The following is an 18,914-nucleotide window of genomic DNA, read 5'->3' as shown; positions in this document are numbered from 1 at the left end:
TCGGCAGACATGCTCGTCTTCCATTTAGGGCTTCTTCTCATGTTGCATCATACCCATTTGAGTTAATTCATAGTGATGTATGGACCTCTCCAGTTGCAAGTAATACAGGCTATCTTTACTCTTTTGTCACTCTTGATGATTTTTCGCACTATGTGTGGACCTTCCCGTTGTGGCGTAAGTCCGATGTTATCTCTTCTCTCGCCACATTTTACTCCTATGTTTTCACGCAGTTTGCGTGTCCCATCCTCGCGTTACAAATAGATAATAGGAAAGAGATCGACAACTTAGTTGTTCGCACTCTCCTCACGCACGGTCGCGCTGAACGCGTTCTTCGCACTCTTAATGATTGTGTTCGTACGCTTGTCTTTCATGCCAATGTGCCTCCGCGCTTTTGGCCTGACGCTCTCGCCACTGCATCACTCCTCATTAACCTTCGCCCCTGTCATACTCGCGGGAACTTTGCACCCCATCATCTTCTCTTCAGTGCACCACCCTCTTATGATGAGCTTCACATTTTCGGTTGTCTCTGCTACCATAGCATCGCCGCTACCATGCCTCATAAGCTTGCACCTCGTTTCGTTGCATGCATCTTCCTCGGCTACCCACCTAACACCAAAGGATACTGCTGCTACAATCCCGTCTCACATCGCGTATTCACCTCACAACACGTTTACTTTGATGAGAAGGTGTTTCCGTTTCAGCAGGTACCCTCCGTCGTCCCGTCGCCGCCGGCCACCGGCGGCCCTCCGGCGACCCCGTCTGGTGGACGGCCCTGCTCGGTCCTCGGACCGCCCCCGGGCTTTGGCGCTCCTCGCGTCGTGGGACGAGTTGCGCCTCCTGCCTCAGGTCGCGCCCCCTCGATGCCCTCGGAGTCCCCCGTGCCCTCCTCGCCGACTACGTCAGGCGCCCCGGCATCGTCCGCCTCCTCGACCGCCTTGCCGCTAGCCCCTTCGCCGGCCCCCTCGCCGGCTGCTTTGGTTCGGGCAGGGCCTCGGGCGCGGCGGCCCTCTCGGGCGCCCCCTCGGGCACCACCCCGGGCACGGCCAACGCCGCCTCGGGCGGGGCCGCCTCCTCGGCCTCTAGTGTGGCTTCCTCCCCCGCAGCCAGCTCATTTTCACCACCTACGCCCGTCGCGGTCCCGGAGTTGTCGTCTTGCCCTCTCACACGGGCCAGGGCCGGCGTCCACCTCCCGAGCCTGCGGTACTCCAGCGAGGAGTACCTCCTCGCTGCCTCCACCACCGAGCCATCACCTATTCCTACATCCGCCAGAGCAGCCCTACGTGATCCTCACTGGCTTGTTGCGATGCAAGAAGAGTTCGATGCTCTCCAGCGGAACCGTACTTGGACGCTGGTTCCCTGGCCTCCTCGCGCCAATGTCATCAACGACAAGTGGGTTTTTCGTCATAAGACCCGCTCGGATGGCACTCTTGAGTGCTATAAGGCTCGTTGGGTGGTCTGTGGTTTTCGGCAGTGTGCTGGAGTTGACTTCACCGAGACGTTTGCACCGGTTGTCAAACCGGGCATGATCTGCACCGTTCTCCAGCTGGCGGTCTCTCGTGGATGGCCGGTTCATCAGATGGACGTCTCTAACGCTTTTCTTCATGGTCACCTTGCGGAGCAGGTTTACTGTGAGCAACCCACTGGTTTTGTCGACGCCACTCATTCCTGGCCATGTGTGCTTGCTGTCTCGGTCTCTCTACGGCCTCAAGCAAGCCCCTCGCGCCTGGTACCGCGTGTCGCCGGTTTTCTTCAGACACTGGGCTTCCGCGTCACTCGCTCGGATGCCTTGTTGTTCGTCTATCACCATGGCGACACGACTGCTGTCCCCGCTGCTTCATGTCGATGACATCATCCTGACAGCCTCCTCAGCAGCCCTTCTTTAGCAAATTACTCTCTGGCTGCGTGATGAGTTTTCCATCAAGGATCTGGGTGCTCTTCATTACTTCCTTGGCATTGAGGTCGCTCGGCGACCCGACGGCTTCTTTCTTCATCGGCAGAAGTATGTGCATGAGCTACTTGAGTGGCGACATGCTCAATTGTCATCCTGTCACTACTCCTGTTGACACGAAGGCCAAGGTTTGTGCTCTCAAGGGTTCGCCAGTGTCGGACGCTCCATTCTACTGTTCTATTGTTGCTGCTCTCCAGTATCTGACGCTCACCCGACCAGACTTGCAGTATGCTATCCAACAGGTGTGTCTCCATATGCACGCCCCTCGTGACTCTCATTGGACGCTCGTGAAACGGATTCTCCGCTATATCTGTGGCACGATGTGCCTTGGACTCACCCTCACGGCGTCCTCCACTATGGATATGGTGGCCTATTTTGATGCTGATTGGGCTGGCTACCCGACACACGTCGCTCCACTTCCGGCTACTGTGTCTACCTCGGTCCCTCCCTCGTCTCGTGGTCGTCCAAGCGACAACCTACAGTGTCGCGCTCTAGCGCGGAGGCCGAGTACCGAGCAGTGTAGCTAATACAGTCGCCGAGCGCACCTGGCTTCGACAGGTACTTCAGGAGTTGCATCACGACATCTCACAGGCCACGATTGTCTACTGTATCTTTCCGCCAACCCCGTTCATCATCGCCGGGCGAAGCACATCGAGCTGGACATCCACTTTGTGCGCGAACAGGTAGCCCTTGGATGCATTCGGGTTCTCTTGTTTCGACCACACAATAGTTCACCGATGTGATGAGTAAGGGACTGCCTACTTCCACCTTCGAGAAGTTTCGTTCCAGTCTCTGTGTCTCTGCCGACACTTTGACTGCGCGGGAGGGGGGGGAGGGGGGGGTTGAATATATTATGCATGTATATTGTGTCGTAGGTCCACCTCCTAGTTTTTCTGTATAGTTGAGGTTGTGGCCCCATTTTATACATCATATATACGTTCCTAGTGCACCCGATCAATGCATTGAGAGTTGCACGGCCCAAACCTCATCTTCTACAGGCCTGACTGCGGGACTGAGACGACGGCTGTGCTCAGATCTTCCGTGCAAGCTTCTTTCATCACGGTCAAAACACACCTCATCGTGATGCAGTCGTCATTCAGGGGTAACAGTTCCGTCAGCTTGGACTTCTCAACAAATGTCCCATCCCCGGTATGTCTTCTACTTGGTGAAAGGTATGGGTTGCGCCACGTTTGTTTGTATCTATTCTACTTCGAAACCCATACGATCCACCTCTATGCTCTAGTAGTGAAGCCGCTAACCACTGGGATAGTTTAACTGTTTGTACCATCAAAATATAATGGTAATAAAAAAGCATGCGTTTCCGATTTGATTTTTTTTCAGTTTGGCCGTTTTTCTTCGGATTTTTTTCGTTTTTGCTTTTTCCCCTTTTTCCTTATTTCTTATATTTTTGTTTTCTTTTCTTAATTCACACACTTTTTAAAATTCGTGAACTTTTTCAAATTTATGATTTGTTTTTTTAATGAACATTTTTCAAACTCGTGACCTTTTTCTAATTCATGAACTTTTTTTAATTCACACCATGGCAAGTTGTTTTGGTTTTCAAGAATTTTTGTATTTTCTAAAGTGTTGTCGGTCAAAAAAGGCGGATAAATGGTCGGACGTGTCGCAACTTGCATACGGTGTTGGAAATCGTTCAAACCTGGTATGGATGCCTTCCATGGGCATTCCCACCATTTTGCAAAAGTTGGGGTTATTTCAAGAATGATCAAAACTGGATCATGTTCAATGAAGGGTGTTAGGGTAAAGCCAGAAGGCTCCATCTGAGGGCACGTTGTTTCTCAACATCGTTGAACTGAACCCCTTTTTTTACATCTCAAAGTCGATATATTTACATTTGGTGGTGGGAGGCATTCATGCACTGGAGAGGAATATGCTTACACGAAAAATAAAGCAATATGGAGTAGTTTCCTATGTAACTTTTAGTTAAAAATTATTTCTCCTTTCCTAGAGGAAGAATGTGATAATCATTTCTGGCCCTAAAGGGAGGGTGATGGTTTGTTACAAGAGGCGACTTCTTGTTAGCACCTAATTATTGAGATAGTAAGAATAGTCATGCATCTCTATTTGTATGTTAAATTTGGAGTCAATGATGTAAGCAATCATCTTGCAATGTATCGTTCTTACAGAAGTACCTCATCCAGTAAATAAACACCAATTGCAAACCACGCATCTATTATTCAAACCTTCTTATCGTTTTTGTTGTTATGCTTCCAAATTATATTCACGATTTGCATAGCATCCAGGCAGAAGAATTTGAGGCTTTTTTGCTTTGATTGTGACTTGTGGTGGTTATTCTTTCTTGGCTAGCCGCTAGCACCTCTATTGGACATGCTTTGATCGGTGGCTCTGCACTAGGTTGGCTTTAAGAATACAGAGATACCGAGACATAGTTGATTAACATATTTTTATGGTCCCAATCGACTGAGAATTTTTTGTACATCTCAAAGGCCAACAAACACGACTGAGAAATTTTCTAGCCACCTATCTTTTGACAAGTTAGCCTGAGATCTATTTCAATGTAGTTTTAAATAATGTTCATTTAATTTACAAAACAATTACCTTTTTAAAAGAGGTGTTCATCTAATTTTATTAAGTATTTGAACATTTATATAAAAATGCTCATGCAGTTTCAAAAAAGTATTCACGGCTTTTGTAACTTTAAAAAATATTCATTCATTTTGAAAATCACAGGAAACTTAAAAATTGTTCAACCTTTTAGAAAATGCTCATGCATTATGTAATAAATGATCATGCAATTTTAAAATATGTTCACACCTTTAAATGTACGTGAATTCCAAAAAATGTTCAGTATATATTAGAATTCAAAAAATAAAAATAAATAATATTTATAAAATGGGAAATAAATACAAAAGTGAAATCCGAAAAGGTGAAATAAAACCAAATGAGAAAAAGAGATAAATATTGTGAAGACAAAATACCCATAAATAGCGAATGTGACTGAAATGGCCTAGGCCCACTAAGCGAAATAGTGGGCCATTGTATGCTATAAGATGCACACAAAAAAGATGCTTAAAAGAAGCAGTTGCGCTGCTCATTCTCGAAGAAATAAAACTGAAAATAACAGTTGTGCAGCTTACTCATGATAAGAGAGAGGAGCCCTAGTTGACACTCTGTGTGTAAAAATGCCGGACAAACACACATATCCCATAGGGCCGTACCATATTGGTGCTACCAACAGTAGGTAATTTAAGGTTTCTCTTTTTTTGCGTGCTTGTAGTTTTTCTAGCTACCCGGCTACACTAGAAAAATGTTTAACAAAGGATGAACTGATTTCAAGAAATGGCCATGAAAATAAAAAAAATATCAAATTTAAAATGTACTCCAATCTAAAATTTAATCATGAAGTTTAAAAATATTCATGTTTTTACAAAAGTCCTTAAATTTAATAAATTTTACCTAATTTAAGTAATATTCTGAATTTAAAAAACAAAATATTCTGAAATTTAAAAGCATTTAGATCTTATATTTCTTTACGGAGGGAGTATTTGTGTATATATTTCATTTTTGCAGAGCATGTAAGGGACATACGTGGATATCGCTGGCTATCTACAAAAAACCTACCAACAAGAGCATCGAGCCTGGACTAGAGCTAATTTGCGTTTGGATCATCACTTGCCTTCGGCGAACGAGTGTAAATTATGAATCAAGATTCTTCTTTGTGAGCTTGTTAAAATCTATCATTTTAATATAATCAATGATGTTATGGTGCCTATATGATCATGGTATGAGCCCGTAGCAACGCACGGGGTTTCTACTTGTACCCATAAACAACGAATGTGACTTAAATGGACTCGGCCAACTAAGCAAACTAGTGGGCCATTGTATGCTATAAGAGGCTATAGGATATAGCAGATGCTCAAAAAAAAGATGCTAATAAAAGCAGTTGCGCTGCTCATTCTCAAAAAACTAAAATAACAGTTGTGCAGCTTAGTCATGATAAGAGAGGGGAGCCCCATTCGATGCTCTGTGTGTCAAAATGCCGGGCAAACCCACATATCCCATAGGGCCGTCCCATGTTGGTGCTACATACAGTAGGTAATTTAAGGGTTTTTTTGTGTACTTTTAGTTTTTCTAGCTAGCCGGCTACACTAGAAAAAGGTTTAACAAAGGATGAATTGATTTTAAGAAATGGCCATGGAAATAAAAATTATCAAATTTAAAATGTTCTCCAATCTAAAATTTGATCATGAAGTTTCAAAATGTTCATGTTTTCACAAAAGTCCTTAAATTTAATAAATTTTATCTAATTTAAGTAATATTCTGAATTTAAAAAACAAAATGTTCTGAAATATAAAAGCATTTAGATCTTATATTTCTTTAGGGAGGGAGTATTTGTGTATATATTTCATTTTTGCAGAGCATGTAAGGGACATACGTGGATATCGCTGGCTATCTACAAAACACCTACCAACAAGAGCATCGAGCCTGGACTAGAGCTAATTTGCGTTTGGATCATCACTTGCCTTCGGCGAACGAGTGTAAATTATGAATCAAGATTCTTCTTTGTGAGCTTGTTAAAATCTATCGTTTTAAAATACTCAATGATGTTATGGTGCCTATATGATCATGGTATGAGCCCGTAGCAACGCACGGGCTTTTTACTAGTATCCATAAACAACGAATGTGACTTAAATGGACTCGGCCAACTAAGCGAACTAGTGGACCATTGTATGCTATAAGAGGCTATAGGATATAGCAGATGCTCAAAAAAAAGATGCTAATAAAAGCAGTTGTGCTCCTCATTCTCAAAATAATAAAATAACTGTTCTGCGGCTTAGTCATGATAAGAGAGGGGAGCCCTATTTGACGCTCTGTGTGTCAAAATGTCGGGCACACCCACATATCCCATAGGGCCGTCCCATGTTGGTGCTACATACAATAGGCAATTTAAGGGTTTTTTTTGTGTACTTTTAGTTTTTCTAGCTAGCCGGCTACACTACGAAAAGGTTTAACAAAGGATGAACTGATTTTAAGAAATGGCCATGAAAATTAAACAAATATAAATTTATAAATGTTCTAGGATCTAAAATTTGATCATGAAGTTTAAAAATGTTCTTGTTTTAAAAAAGTCCTTGGAATTTACAAAAACAGTTTCTGACTTAATTAATATTACTGAATTTTAAAAGATGGTATCAAATTTTGAAAAAAGGATTGCATAAATTTAAAATTTTAAAATAAAGAAACCACTGAATAAAACATAAAAAAGGAAAAAGGAAAAAAGAATAAATAAAATAAAAATCCAGATGAAAACCGGTGGAGAATAATAGAAATAAAAATGCCCAACATGAAGAATCAGTAAAAACCGCTGCTCCTATGGGGCATGTCCTAGCTACTTGGCCCTTGTGCAAATCGGCAATAATTTGACACAATATGGTTCAAATGGTAAATCACACAAGAAAGAAATATAGCCATCTAAAAAAACATAAGAAAGATATAGTTTTTGCACATAGACACCAAACTTTTAGTTACCCAAGTCACGTACACGTCACTCCACAATCTAGTCTAGAATCCAAAAGTAGTACAATCCAATCCAATGCTGAATTCAAGAGAGGGCGACGAGACGATTAATCCAATGGGCCAGCGATATATGAGTCACGCGCACATGGCTGATGTGGTCACCTATTACAGGTAGGGTCAAGGACCCATCATTTAGGACTCACATGACGTCCATCACCAATATTGGTAGGTCTCTGGACCATGCCAGCATTCGGATGCGTACATCAAAGGAATCACTCGCACAGCTCCGCAGCACTCAGACAACCACACGCCACTCGGCGGACGATCAACCACTCGGACGTACACGACAAGAAGGTGTCGTGGGAACTGCAACGGTCAAGGAATCTCAAGTCATCCACTAAATAGAGTTATAGCTACCGTTACCTGTAACTGCTGTAGTATAGACTCATTACACTAGTAACTGCCTCATTCAATGACATTAAATGCTCCGGCAGCATGGGAGACATGGGACTATAGCGCACTCTATATAAGCTGCACCCCTCTCCATAGCCGGGGACGTTCAACTCTGTAATCCTATCTATCAAAGCAAAGCAAGCCTCAAGGCACGAGACGGAGGGCTTTTACCTCCACCGAGTGAGAGTGAAGGGTCTGAACTCGCTAAACACCATGTGTTACACCTATGCCTTAGCTAGACTCTGCCGCTTATTCTTACCCCTAGTACATATTGTCAGTATCATAACCCTGATAGTTGGCGCTCACCTCGGGCTAGGCGTCTAGCAAAATTTCACAGTGTAGGTGGATTTCATCACCATCGTCATCATGTCAGTCGACGGCGAAATCTACTTCGGGACAATCTCCTTCAACGCCGACGACTCAGCGTGGCTACGTGAAGCCTCGCTGGACATGGAGGCGTTGCCCACCCATGGCGCGACGCACTTCCGAGCTTCTTCCTATGGAGTCCTCCTCCGGCAGCCCTTGACTCCATACCGAGTGGTTACTCATCCCATCGTTGTACGTCGTCGTAAGCGCTCCAGGCGTTCACGGCTGCAGTGTTGGATCGAGCATGTTTTCGCCACTCAGGCGGTAGCAGAACAAGTGGCGGCTATCTAGTTCGACGAGCCTGCCCTTGACCTATCCGACGGATCACTCGGCGATTCCTCAGAGGAGTCCGAGTCTGATAGAATTAATCCGACCGCCGAGATCCTCATGGCAGAAAACTCCGAGCACCGCGTGCCCCCGGGCTACCCGGAGCCCAAAGACGATCACGCGAGTGCATCCCACGTCAATACCAACGGCGGCTTCCCAGGGCACGAGCCATATGTGCCTCAAGCTCTCACTCGGGAGCAGCGGGACGAGCTCCGCCGCCGGAACGACCATCTCCTGAACACTCCCATCATCGGAATGACTCACGAGGCGCTAGCCATGGAGTCGACTCACTTGGCTACTTTGGCCGAGTGCGATCGTCTCGAATGGCTTCAGAGGGAACTGGATGAACGCGAGCACCGTCAACCCAGCTCCAGTCGGCACAAACATCGACTCTATTCGAGTGACCAGCCTCGTAAGTATCAAGTTCTTAGCACTCCATTGCAAAATCTAGCTGCTGCCACTCAGATCGCGGATTCCATTCAGCCCTCTGGCCCTTCGGCCAGAGAGGGGATTCGTCAGATCCAGGCGCTCCTCAATACAGCACTGTCGCAGAATGCGGCAGTGTCCTGGTCCAGAGACCGGATCCGTAGCGCATCCGTACGTGCGGAGATGGTCCAGTCGGCTCGGGCAGACGCCGAGCTACTCCCTCCTCCAGAGACCGTCATGAAGATCGGAGACATGATCGAGTCACGTCGCCCTGGCGTAACGACGACTACGATCGTGCACTGATGCCTCCATCCCGGGACATCGCGTACGGGTGCCAGACGTATGACGATAGGCGGACTCAAGGCAGTGACCGCAGGCCGAGTCCTACTCGTCCGGCGAGGGACACTCGAGACCCGCTATTCAACGCGAGATCCGTTCTCACTCAGAACTTGGTCGACATAGGCCGGGCCTTGCGGGAAGGCCAGCAGCACGACGTGCCGAGTGGTTCCGTACCATCAGACCTCGAATGCTTCAACGTTATATACGAGCTGCTGAGATTCCCAACAACTTCAGGTTGGCCACGGGGATCAGCAAGTTCACCGGAAAATCCAAGCTGAAATTTGGTTAGAAGATTACCGAGTGGCAGTCCAGATCGGTGGCGACAACAACAACGTGGCCATGAAGCATTTGCTGCTGATGCTAGAAGGCTCTGCTCGGGCTTGGCTAACACAGCTCCCCCGCTGAGTAGTATCTTTTGCTGGGGGGCACTATAAAAAAAGACACATCCATGACATTTTGGGCCGAACGAAATTTTTTTCTGTCATACCTATGACACTTCTATGACGATAATTGTGACAAAACTCGGTATCATCATAGATGTGGTGGGCTCCTACTTCTATGACAAAAAATCATGACAAAAAATGGGCTTTTCGTCCTGGGCGGGCCGGAGACGCAGCTGCATGACATTCTTTGGGCCGTCCATGACGGAAAAACCCGTGGTAGAAGCGAGGGCGAGGAAAATTTCGGGGAGTTCCCGGTTACGGTGGGAGGTCGGGGGCCGAGCGATGCGCGTTTCTCTCGTACACGTACGCGCGTGTGTGCGAGGCGTTGGCTCTAACTGAACCCGAGCAAGGCGTTGGGCTCTAACTGAACCCGAGTGATTGCACTGCAGGCTACGCGTTACTGAACCCGAGCGATCGATCGATGACTGTTAACTGAACCCGATCGAGCGATTCCTTCGCTACTACTGCTAACTGAAGCCGATCGATGCTGCCTCTAGATGAACAGTGAGCGTTGCTGGGGCGGGGGTTTGGATGAACAGTTCCCGGTGGGGGTGGATGAACAGGACCCCGTGGTGTTGTCTCTGGATGAACAGGACCCCGATCGATCGAGCCGGTTGGGGATGGATGAACAGGACCCCGTGGAGGGCAGGATGAACAGGACCACCCCGTGGAGGGCAGAATGAATAGTAGACGGTGGAGGGCTGGATGAACAGTAGCCAGTGGAAGGGTGGTTGAACAGGAGCCCGTGGAGAGGGCTGGTTGAACAGTAGCCGGTGGAGTAGCGCGTGGTGGAGGCTGGATGAACAGGAGCTCGTGGATGAACAGTCGCAGGTGGAGGCTGGAGGAGGTCGACGGTGGATGAACAGTAGCCCGTGGAGGCGGGAGGGGGTCGACGGTGGAGATGAACACACTACTAGGAAAAGGCCTACTAGTGGCGCACCAGTTTTGCCTACTAATGGCGCACTACTGGTGCGCCACTAGTACCACGCCACTAGTATTAAATACTAATGGCACACCATTGGTGCGCCATTAGTATCTGGTATACTAATGGCGCATCACGCCATGCGCCATTAGTATAGACCAACATGCGCCATTAGTATGCCTCCCAGGGGGCGATATTTACACATGTGCTTTGCCATACTAATGGCGCACTATGGGGTGATGCGCCATTAGTATCCTTTGGCATACTAATGGCGCACGTTGGGGTGATGCGCCATTAGTATGAATATTAGGGATTTTTTTTTCTTTTCTGATATTTGCACAGGTTACAAACTATATTATTGGACAGAATATAGACAGCACCACACAGCAACATCAGATTCATCGAATACAATAGAAGATTAGTCTCCGAATACAATTCATCATATTAGTCTCCGAATTCAAAAGACCGAACAAAGATAGAACATTACAAGTCTCGAGACCGCGAGTAGCGAGTTTGTCTTCACATTACAAGTTGATATCGATCATCTAAACTACCATCACATAGAAGAGAGCTGCGGTCATCACGATGAGCATCATCGCGATGAAACTGGTCTTCATCCGGTTCCTCCAACACTCCCTCCTCTCTCCTGCTAGATAGCGCGCGTATCTAGATTCCGCCTCCGCCCTAGTGGTGTACCCTTTGTAACTGTTACTGCTGAAACGGTGAACCTGTCTCCGACACTCCTCCCAGTCGTCGTAGACTCCGGGAACCTTACCCTTGTACACGACATACGACGACATCTCTATGCACTAACCAAACAACAGACAATACATAAGCAATATATAAGTATGCAACAAAAGGATCAGAAGAGAAAAGCAAGACATTAATAGCACGATTCATGGTCCTACTAATAAATAGCATCGATTACATCTAAGTTGAACGACTGTCCAAACCAAAGAGACATACAAGTTCATTAAAGTTTAATTACAACATGAGCTAATCGATGTTTCAGAACTACACATAGCATCACTACTTTCGACTCGACTCATGGGACCGGAGCGTGGATGAAGCCGCCGTCTTTCGTGATGGTCATGAAGTCGCGGGCGTTGTCAGCCTGCATTTCTAGCGTTGTGTCTATCTCACTGTTGGATGGTTGATATTTGAGGTAGAACTGCCCTGAGGTACGAAGGACATCTTGATGGATGATTTCTGCAAACTCCGACTGGATGTGAAAGAATTCTTGTCGGATGTCCGCGTCCTAGATTGCCGCCAAGCTTGCGGCTCAATCTTTGAGATTATTTGGTAGCGGAAGGTGATTATGGTCCCGTACGATCGCCTGCGTGTGATGGAGGGCGTAGTAGGCATCCTTCTGACCGCCAGGCGGCTGCTTGACGCAGGGGAACGTCGTATTGTGGGTGAACACGTGCCTTCCATACCTACGAACTGGCCTCTTAAAGGTGCCTCCAGATGCGGCGTAGCCGGGGAGAGCATCATCAAGAACTTTCTTGATATTTGTGTAGTCTATCTTGGAGTCACGGTCCGGGTCGAAATACGTGGCCATGGAATATTTCGGGCTTAAGAGGATGAGTGTGCAATGTGTGTCACTGCACAGAACACGGAATGTTAGAAAAAAAGAACGATCGAAATCTAAGAAATCATATGTTACGGGGCGGTTAGGCGATGACTTACTCGGGAAAGTAAGGCACGAGGAAGTTATCCTTATCTGGGTTTGCCAGAATGACGCCTTCGAGGTGTGAACTCGCGACTTTCCGGTCCCCAGCGCTGCCCAAGATCTTGGCACGCATGTAGAAGGGGTCGACTATCACAATGTCTGGGGTCTTGTCTCTAATGATCCGCATCTCCATACTCAGCGAAAACAGCCGAACGAAGGTGTAGTGCAGCGGATGAAGGTTAAACATACCAAAGATGTCATCAAACCGCAGGACGATCGTACCCCCGACGGCGCTATCCACAAAGCCCTTGCCCTCTGGCACCATGGCCACGAAAACCGGGTATGCCACATCATTCTCTCTGAGATGCCGCTTCTCCAAAGAAAGAACACTGTCATGCAGACTCCGCATAGCACCGGTTGCAGCATTGAGCATATTTGTCGGTAGCATCGCCCTACCCGCCACATGCACCCTCCTCGAGATATCCTTAGGTGAAGGTGGCCCATCCTGAGCACGGATCGTACTCGGTGCCGGCTGGCTCGCACCGGCGCCCTTGTTAGTCTTTCGTTTCCGTCCCTTCTTGATCTGCTGTAATGGGATCGAGTTCTGCTAACAGACCGCCTTCTTCAGCGTGTTGGGGCTGATAATATTTCGCACCTCAGCTATCTCAGGCTCGGTGAAGGCGGCAGCTAGAGGCGTCTCTTGAGAACTGAACGCCATACGACGCCTGTTGCAATTGGGTTTCTCCGCCGTACCAGCTAGATCGCGGTCGTCTTTTTCAGGGTTGGGTTCTTGAGAAGGAGGCCCGCAGAACTCGTCACCGTACCCATGTTCGGCAAAGTACTTATCGACGTTGGTAAATGTACCATCATCGTTGTTGTCGTCGTCTGGATCCTGTGCCATATGCATGTCCGGATCCTATGCCATAGGGATGTCCGGCATGTCTGGTAGCGTTGCGGCGTTCTTGCCATGGCTTGGCGCTGGCACGACTGGCGGTCTTGTCTGTGGGGTGGTGTCCCCTGCCCCCAAACAAATATGGCTCTTCGGCCAAAGCAGGGGCCAGCTTACACAGGCGCTGAGGGTCATCACATCATCTTCGTTGGCTCCAGCGGGTCGAATCGGAGGTAACAACTCGTCGCAGCCTGGCAGCACCCGAACCAGTTCAACCCTATACAAGGTGGGTGGCATCGGATTACCGTGGAACACGCGGTTGCCCGGTTGAACGATTCTGCCCTTGGCGACATCGACCAACTCGCCGCCCACGAAGTGCAGGAGAGTGCAAGGAACGTCGGCGGCGCCCTGCGAAAACATGTAGGGCGTCAGGGATGCCCAGTCAAAGGCATGGAGATGAAGTCAACGGCCGAGAGGCTTAGTTACCGTGATGCCGTCGAGCTCGGCTAATGTCGAGGCACCGCCAATGGGGGGCGTGCAACTGACGGAGGGGCCGCTTGCTGGCGAGGTGCCGGCCGGCGCACACCCGGGTGCATTAAGCTCCAATGCCCGTGCCGGCGCCGGAGACACGAATACCGCCTCCGCCGGAGACACCAATGGCGCCGCCTGCGCGTTGTGCGAGTTGCTGGCTGTGAAGCTGGGAACTGGGGGAGGCCCCTGTTGGCCGCCCGCAATCCACGTCGTCAGCCCCTGAATCAAGGTAGGCACCATGGCGGTGAGCGTCGTTCCCAGTTGTTGTTGCACTTGCTCTTGGACAATCTCCGGAATCCGTGCCACTTGTGCCTTAAAGTTCTTGAACCTCGCGCGACTGGCTTTCCGAGCTGGTCTTTTTCTCCTTTCGCCCACCAGTGGTATAGTATGACGACCATTTTGTGGACAAGCCTTTGCCGGCCACACGACCAGTTGACGACGGCTTACTAAGCTTATCCTTGTTTTTCATTACGTTCAACGCCCTATTTAAAGGGGTGTCAAAAGGGGAGCTCTGAGACGACCCCGCGCTACTGCTTTCAGCCTCCTGCGGAAGGAATGTGAACCATTTAGAAATTTGGCTTCATTAATTAGAATGCAACCATATGGAGCTAATTACGCGGGGGTGTATTCCTTACCAGAACAAGCTCAAGCGCCCTGGTCTTCGGATCCGTGGTAAGCTCCTTCGTTACCGGGTCCTCCTTGTACCGGGCCCTGACAAAGTTCCTGGTCTGCTTGTCACGGTATTTCTCGAAGCGGGGCGGTAGGCCTTGCTCGGCACGCTCCGCGTCCTCCTTGTCCCATATAGGCTCCGCCACTCTGTAACCGCCGGGACCGAGTTGGTGGACCCCTAAGTTCAACTGGCGCATTTCTTTCCCCCACTGACTTGATTCGGAGGTTGCGCTGCTCTCGCACTTGATCTTGAACTCCTTGTAGTCATCTTCGCTGATCAAAGGATATTTCGCCTTGATCTTCTCATAACTATCACATTTTTCAATCATTGCCTTCACCGTGCTTCTCGAAGTAGACAGGGCCGTGCTCATCCTCGTGAGGGCGGCACTGTTCACTTTATTCCCTAAGAGGCGTGTGTTTGCAAAGTCAGCGGGGAACTTGTATCGTTCGTGCAACTTCGTGAAGAGGAGGTTGCGCAAATTCCCTCGGTCCTTATGCCTTAGGTTCTCGGTGTTGATCGAGACGGTGCTCCAGAGAATGCACCCGAGCTGAACCGAGTACCCCTTGACTAAATCTTTGGGCACCGTTGAATGCCCGTCGGAGTTCACTTCAGTAAATTCCTCCTTGACGGTGCCGAGCACGCTCGGGCGCCGGTCCTTCCGTTGCCTCTTCGGTTGGCTGCCATCTGTGCGTGCGCCACCATCATCAGTGGTGGCATCCTCGGCGGCACCATCAGTGGTGTCATCCCCGACGCCACTAGGGGTTGTGTAGTCAGGATCGGTGTCTTCCGCGGCGTCCTCATAGCGGTGAGGTTCTTCCTCCAGCTCCTGGGACAGCTCCGAGAATTGCTTGCCGCCCGAACTGCCGGCCTCATCGTTGTGGGCCATGTTTCGCTCTAAATAGGAAAAAAGTTTGGTCAAAAAGTTGGTTATTGTCAAGGAACAAGATCATGGTCTCATCATTTAGGGTTTGTCGACACTGAGGCATCCTAAAATCTAAGCTTTTATCATTTAGGGTTTGTCGACGCCGAGGCACCCTAAAAGCCTAAGCGTACATCATTTAGGTTCTCATCGACACCGAGGCACCCTAAAAGCCAAGGTTTTATCATTTAGGGTTTGTGGACGCCGAGGCACCCTAAATGCTAAGTTAAGTTTTCATCATTTAGGGTTTATCGATGCCGAGGCACCCTAGGTTGACTGATATATATGGGTATCTTCTAATAATATACCCTACTTAATTAAGGACAAACACCAAGAGACAGTAAACATATCACACTTCTATATGTATAACACAAGAGGCAGTTGATCCTACTTAATTAAGTACTAAGATATCCCGGCCCATGCATTAGTCGCAAGTACCCCATATGTCCTATTTTTAGCAAAGTCATGCTAAAATTCACGGAAAATTTCAGCATGACCTTTGCTGAAAATAGGACATATGGAGTACCCGAATTTGCCGAAACAAAAGTTAATCAACATTCCGGCAAACTCAAGGGCCTCTCGGGGTACCTGCAAAATCATCACGACACGATGGCCGGAGACAAAACCCAGCAAACTAGCAATTGATGGATCAACACGTAAAACATGTCCAATAAGAGCATATAATTCAACAACTCCACTGAAAATGAGAGCTGAAAGATGCAGGGAGCACAAACAGCTCAGAAAAATCAATCCATCTGGCATTTCAGGTTTTGCTAGAAATACCTTTAACATCAGTATCAGTATGATTATAGAGTCGACATCAGTATGATTTATAGAGTCAAATACCTTCAACGAGGGATACAAATAATTTTCATTTTCATATTTTAAGAACTATAAATAAACCATCCAGTAAGTATAATCAAGGTAATCAACCATTCCCATAAAACAAGACAAGTTTTATTCAGTACTGCTAATATGGTTGGAGATTACTATGAACATGTGGCAAGACTACTTTGATAACAAGGGCCACTAGTTGGCCAGTAGTTGAACTAGCAGCTTGGCCATCACTGACGCCACGCACTGCTATGACAGCTCTCAGCAGTAACCTCCAAGGCTCCGACAACCGACACAGATAACTTGTCTCAAAGATGAGCCTCAAGACAAGCTTCACATTCTACTTTATGCTTCATTGAAGTTCAGAGAACTCTCCAAAAGAAAGGTTCAGGTGCCAATTGGTATCATGTTAAAGCCAGCAATGTAAAATGATCTACAACCTTATGTAAAGTGCCAACTCCACAGATTTCTTTTTCACACCTTTTATATTATTTCTAGAAGCAACACAACAGGGTTAAACACCAGAATCTTGAGTTTAATTTTTTCCAGAATTTTAGAGGCCCCACAAATTCAGTTCAGGTATTTTATACCATGTTAAAGACAGTAAAGTACAGAGGTTTAGCCCTGGTCCTTAGATTCAGTTTCCTAATCTTTTTGTTTTCTACAAAGATATTCCCAACCTTCATGATGCTGGTAAGAAAAGAGCTACTCTCTGAATCTTTTATCTATTTATACCTGTAAATTAGCACTCTGATGCTGGCCTTGACAAATGATCCCACTATGTTGTTTGCTGGAATCTGCAAAATGATCCCACTATGTTGACAAATGATCCCACTATGTTGTTATACTTGAGAACACTGTAACAAAAACAATACCACAATAAACAGTGGTCAAATACAGAAGAAGGAACAATTTATTTGTGACATAGTTACAAATGATGACAGAATAAAGCAACACCCTGCACTAGCCTAAAAACAAGTGAAGTTTCACCCATATAAGAACAAGTGAATTCTAGTCACATTGACACTCCTGGTTTTCTACAAACACCAAGTACTAGGGCACACAAAAGTTCTGAAATTTGTGTGCCTAACTGAATTAACTGAATTTTCAGTAACCGAATAAACTGAATTTTCAAAACTGCAAGAAGCCATTTAAAAAAATCCTCTCATCTCATATGAGGAGTGCTAATCCTAAGACTAATAGTTTGTTTTGCAGTACATCTCCAGTGATGCCCTGTCCATTTGTCCCTCCCCAACTAGATACTAGAGTAGCACTGTTGATGCCCTGTTCTTGCTGAACTTTATGATAGTATATACAACTACTTATCCTCTTAAGCCAAAAAAACTTTGTAAAAGCCAGATGCAACTTGTTGAGCTAATTTTTTAGATGACCCATAAGACAAACTGAAAATAGTTGTTGTTGCTGAACTAATCTGACCACTATAACCTATTCATCATTCAGCCATAGTTGTTGTTGCTGCTACAATTTCAGCAAGCAACATGCCTCAATCCAGTGCTTGTTTGACTTTACTGAATTACCAACGCATGGCACACAACACATTTATATTTTGTCAGGTCACACAACACATGCCTGAGGAGGAAGATTGAATTTTCTACAGAAGCATCATCAGGTACACTTCAACATGTGCTAGCAGCAACAAATGGTCAATATTCATTCTTATTTATGGTCAATATTTATAACATATCAGCAAATGGCAAGAATATTGAGTAATCTACTGCAGTTTGATCTACTACAAATAATCTGTTGCAATTTGATCTACTCCAGAAAACTTTCAGTAACAAGTGAGAAGCATCTGCATTTTCTTAGTGAACTTTTGAGTGCATTTATCACTTGTTGGAGTATGCTACAGCTTCTGCAAATCACAAACTTCTTTAGTTTACATCTCAATTTTAGCTAACACTACAGTTTCAGTGAAGGAGTCATAACTGAATAATAGGCACTATAAATGAATTTGATGGCATCAAACTAAATTTTCACTATAATATGTTCATCATTTAGCAGCAGTGTACAACCTTTGTCCTGGATTATTTCTCTACCTTCGTATCCACTGACTGAATTTCCTCTACAGCTTGACAACCAGTGTAAATTCAAACTCACAGCAACAAATTGAACAGTGAGTAAGCCTGAAGATTCTTCTCTTGCAAACCCCCAACCCTAGCTACTTAATTCTCCAACCCCCATTCCTTGTCCAAAATTCTCCAACCCGCAACCCTAGAACACATCAGAAGGAAATCAAGAGGGGGAAGAGGGGGAAGCGGCTCGGGTGCTCACCGTGGAGGTCGAGGGCAACTCAGGGTAGCCGGAGCTAGTCGAGGCGGCGCGAATTCGGCGTCGAGCGGTGGCGATGGTGGCCGAGGCGGAGGAAATCGGCGGGCGTCGAAGGGATGGCTCGAGGGCGTCCGAGCTCGTCCGGGTCCTCGTTGTCGAAGAGGAAGACGATGGTGGTCCTCCTGGGCAGGCCGCGCGGTGTTGGACAGCGAGCACGAGGTTGAATCAGGCGGGGCCGCGGGGGGGGGGGGGGGCGCTTGGGCGGGAGGACGTCGAGGGCGCGGGCGCGGGCGGAGGGGGGACGGCGAGGGTGGCGGCGCTCGGCTCGGGGAGGCGGCGTTGGGGGCGGTGGTGGTCGGGTGCGGCGGGGGCGCCGAGCACGGCCGG

This window comes from Aegilops tauschii, chromosome 4, assembly GCF_002575655.3.
Source record: "Aegilops tauschii subsp. strangulata cultivar AL8/78 chromosome 4, Aet v6.0, whole genome shotgun sequence".
Lineage (NCBI taxonomy): Eukaryota > Viridiplantae > Streptophyta > Magnoliopsida > Poales > Poaceae > Aegilops > Aegilops tauschii.
The sequence above is the reverse complement of the archived record's forward strand: the minus strand, read 5'-3'. Positions refer to the sequence as shown.